General features: G+C 42.7%; 1 pseudogene; it reads right to left on the reverse strand.

The window, feature by feature from the left end:
* Positions 1–3,057: 3,057 nt before the first annotated feature.
* LOC101645625 lies at positions 3,058–3,552 on the reverse strand (annotated as a pseudogene).
* Positions 3,553–4,854: the final 1,302 nt, after the last annotated feature.

Genomic DNA, 4,854 nt, shown 5'->3' on the forward strand with positions numbered 1-4,854 from the left:
CTAAGCCTGTTACTTTCAGAAAATAGAAGTCACTAAATACAAACTCTTAATTATTCACGCGTAGACTTGGTTCCATGTACCCTGATACTCTATTCTTTCCCCCTTCACTAGACACACTATCCCCCATCCTCTCTGAGACCATTTCCTTTACCTTTATTTTGGAACCCATCCTCTGCCTCTTTTCAAAACTCACACGTGATCTAGTATGCTTTTTATTAAACCTAACCTCTCTTCCCACCTGCTTTAAAAGAATCTCAAGACTTTCCAAGTAGAAAATAAAAAAATTCTTTGAATCCCAAATTGACCCCACCTCTTTGTCTCCACCCTCTTAAAATTTTAACCCTTTCTAATTTGACTTCTGTCACAGCCCTTTGCTCAAATAACTCTTGCTCAAGCCCAGAATGGAGCAGTGAGTGGGAGAGTCCCCATCTTTAAAGAGCTGAGGTGCAACTGCCGGCTGGAGCTGCCATCCTGCAGGGAAGAGAGGGTTTGAGAAAAAGGTGAAAAGACAAGTGGAGGCGGGAAAACTCAAACTCACTGTAGGCTTACAGTTGATTCAAGGTTTGGGCTTCAAAAATCTTTGTGATGAACTTGCTTCAACACTTCTGAGTTTTCCATTTCGGGCAATTGAAACTTGTATGAAGCATTTATAATAACATATAGGTGAAAGTAGTTTAAGGGCCCCTGGAGGCACTGTGGGTTCGACACTGGGCTGATAACTGCAAGATGGGCAGTTTAAGTTCACCAGCTGCTCAGTGGGAGAAAGAGGTGGCTGTATGCTCCTGTAAAGATGTATAGAAGCTCTCTAATGCTTGCCATGAGTCAGAACCCACTCAATGGCAGAAGATTTGGAATTTTGCCTGAATTACTTTTTCCTGGTTCTTAAAGAAAGCAAGGTGTTAAGCATGAAATGTGTGACTTTAGGACAAAATTGGTGAGATTGCTTTTCTAGGGAAGCCTCCGTCCTGAAGGGTCCCATTGCCGCTTCCCTAGGTGACTTTCGGGGGCAAATGTGGAGAAAAAAAGAAGGATTATCTCTACACCCCCACCTTCTGAACCTGCCTGAAGCAACTACTTTTCCTTCTTACCCCAGGCTATCCCTATAGCTTGCCATGGATGCTGGAGACTCCAGCTCTGATGATGTAGAGGTGCAGAGAACTGCAAAGTCCAAATAATGTGGCTCCAACTTACCATTAATTTGGTTCTTTCAGTCTTTGGACTTCTCCTGTGTCCTTTTTATTATAACAGTTCTATTGGCACCTCATCCACACATCACACAATTCAGTAGTTCGATCATATCAAGAAGAGTTGCACAATCATTGCCACAATTGATTCTAGAACATCTTCTTCATCCTTGGGCTCATTGCTATTTGTTTAATTATTATTTTTTTAATTGTAGTAAAAATATACACAACAAAACATTCTCCAGTTCAACAACTTCTAAATGTATAATCCAGTGCCATTGATCATACACTTTGTGCTTTACAACCCTTATTGACATCCTTTTTCCAATTATCCCACCATCATGAACATAGACTCAATGCCCCCTAAGCAAAAACTTTTCCTCCTTCACCCATGGTAACCATTGGTCAACTTTGGTTTCTTTAAAAGTAGTTTTTGGATATAATATTCACTTACCATACACTTCCATAGTTAAATTGCTTTTAAGAAGAGTCATATACATACTGTCGCAATCACTCCTAGTGCTCCCTCCCCCTCCTAAATTCATTGTTTGCTCCCTGATTCCCCTCACTCTCCTCACCCCATCTTCCTCCATTGCATCACTTATTGTCTCTATTAAACTACTCCTTCAGTGCTTCGTAACTGGGAAAGCCAAGAGAAACAATGAAAAACAAAGAAATGAAACAGAAAGAAAATCATAATAATAGAAATATAAAAATACAAATAAAGAGTCAGAAAGAAAAGACCACTAACAATACTTAAAAAGCCAGAGAAGAAACTTCTGTCATGGAACAGGCCAGAAAATTTTAAGCCTACAGCATATTCAGGTTGGGTCAAAAGGGAGGTCAATTGATCAAATATCATATTATACCATGGTTCGAGCCACCATAATCAAGTTTATAATCATCGTTGTCTGATAGTAAAGCTGTTCGAGTCCCTCCCCTGTGGCTAGGAGGGATCTACCAGAGGCTTAATATAACTAGACACTCTGCAGATGGATTTTAGGTTCCCAGGGTCCTCCACAGCCTTCTACACATTGGAGGTTCACAATGTAAGCTCTGGTACTTTTCCCTTCATCATATTTGGATTTTGTTATCGTCATTTTTGGATCACACAGGCTAATGCACTTATTCCATGTGGACTTAAGTGACGCTTCACTTGAATGGCTGCTCATTTGAATAGAAGCCTTTAAAATCCCAGACACTATTCCAATTGATAGCCGGGCATCATCAGCTTTCTTCACCACACTTTGCTGTAGCACCTTGTCTTCAGTGATCTCTTTATGAAGGCGAGCCTGGAGCAGGGCCATGTTATAAGGACTAATGTGTTCTAAAACAGATTGTGTTGATGGCTGTACAACTCAATGTGATTTAACTGTTGAATTATATGTGTGAATTACATGCCAATAAAACTTTTCTAAAAAGGGGGGGAAAAGAACTAACTGTTCTTGGATTGAGGCAGGAATTGAATGGGAGCCTAGGATCAATCTGCTTGTCCACAGATTATGAACGACTCTGGTTTATTTTGGCCATCATATTATGACAGATACAAAATCAAAAACCACGAAGAAGATGAACAACGACAACATCAAAAAAACAAACAAATAAACACAGTTGAAACCCCTTGAGCCCCCCTCCCTCACATACAAATAGCCAAAAGAAACAGAGAAGGAAAACACTGTCAATCATCTCCCTGAGGTATAGGGCGATCACATTGATAGCATCAATAATGTATGACATGACATAAGAATTTAAGGTACTGTTGATATGAGAAGTTTATGTGAGTATAGTCCAATTGCAAGCTGCAGATGGATTTCTTGTCTTCATTTTTCCCCACCTTACTGTAAACTTCTGTTGGTCTTCTGGAAACAGGAATTTACTTGCCAGGAAGGATAATCCCATCATGCTTCTGCTGGAACCAGTGCGTGGCCTCCTCTTTGCCGATGCTGTGTTTGGCCCCGTAGCAGCCCGGTCGCTTCTGGTCCGCAATGCTGAAGCCTGGCCTCCCCAGCACCATGTGGAAGTCCATGCTGCGGTCATATTTGATCCCCAGATCAATGAGTTCCTGTATCCAAATCCAAAGTTTCCAGTAGCAGAGAAGTTAGTGTCGGTAACTCCCACTCCTGCACCTTAGACCTTTCTCCAAGATTTCCCCTGCTTTGGCCCTGTGGACTGTGCAGTGGATGGCAATTTTTTCATTTCTCCTAATGCCAAAGGATCTGACAGTGTATCTGGTTTTGGAGAAGACAGGAGTCTGGCCGGTGAACTGACCTTGGCTGCCCAGGTCAGTCTGTCTCCACTCTCCCCCACACAGATGTGAGGATGCGGGGCTCCCTCATAGGGTTCTCTTTTCACCTTGATCCTGTGCCATGATGGAGAACAGGAAGAGAGAACAAAGTTTCTGGGCCCAAGACTGTATTTTTAATTGATTGACCTCTCTTTACATTGAGCATGGGAGATGGTACTAGGGGAACATTTCCTGCAACCTTTCTTACCAAGGCAGATCCTGGCCTATCAGATTAGTACCTGTCATATTAATGCAATGGGAGCATGGAGGTACAAAATACTTGGTGGTTCTGGGTCCCATTTCAGTTGACACCCACTAAGCTAGGGTTCCCACCCAAGGCGTCCAACGACCGCAACTTCCACAGTCTTGGGGTGGCCATCCTTTGCTTCCTCTCCTATCAGGGTATTTCAGTATTTTCCTACAGCTGGTGCCCTAATTCCAACTTCTAGCCTGCTGTGATAGGTAGGTTTATTGTGCCAACCTGGCCAATAGGAATATGTGGGATTAATCAGGTCGCAGTTTGATTGGAGGGCAAAGAGATAAATGGCTCTGCAAGGCCCGCCCCCCTCTCTCTTGCTCTCTGGTGATTGGAGCATGCTGGACCATGCATTCTGCTGCTAGAGCTAGTCCTCTACCTAAACCTGTGAGCTACACTATCTATGAGTCAGGCCAACCCATGGATTGCGTTGCTAGAGCTCGAGGCTCCTTCAAGACCTGGTGCTATGCTGCTGGTGCATACAGTGCTTGGGCTTGAGGTTGGTGGATCCTGTCAACTTGTATTGCTTGTGTTCCATATCCCATCCAGGCCTCCTTCGCTAAGCTCCTGAGCTACTGACTGTTGGTGACCCACCCTGCTGCCTGTGGGCAGACTCTACTTGCCTTGCCATAGGGAGGACTCTGCTCTCTGCTTCCTTGACCCAGGACCTGGCAGCCCATGTGAGTTGTTCCATGGAAGTGAGTTGAACTGAACCCTCTGTGCTTCTGTGTGGACTAATTAGCTGTTATATTCCTTCTCGCTGTATATATATATATTTAACATCATAAGTGTCCTGGTTTCGTTTCACTAGAGAACCCTGCCTAACACACCTTCTAAACTGTGAATATTGGATAATGTAAAATCAGAAGAAGTATTTGTCACCATACTTACTCAATTTGTATGCTAAGCAAATAATCAAAGGAGCTGGACTATGAAGAGGAATGTGGCACCACGAGGAGAACTTGAAACACTTGCTGATAAAGCTCGAGGGTTTCAACCTTCCATTTAGATTGCAATTCCATGTGAAGAAAACCAAAATCCTCACAATTGCACCAACAGATAATATCATGAAAAATAGAGAAAAGATCAAAGTTGTCAATGATTTTATCTTGTTTAGATATACAATAGAT

The sequence above is a fragment of the Echinops telfairi genome, unplaced genomic scaffold (assembly GCF_000313985.2).
Source record: "Echinops telfairi isolate 266 unplaced genomic scaffold, ASM31398v2 ScPeMD7_7420;HRSCAF=8458, whole genome shotgun sequence".
NCBI classification, from domain to species: Eukaryota; Metazoa; Chordata; class Mammalia; order Afrosoricida; family Tenrecidae; genus Echinops; species Echinops telfairi.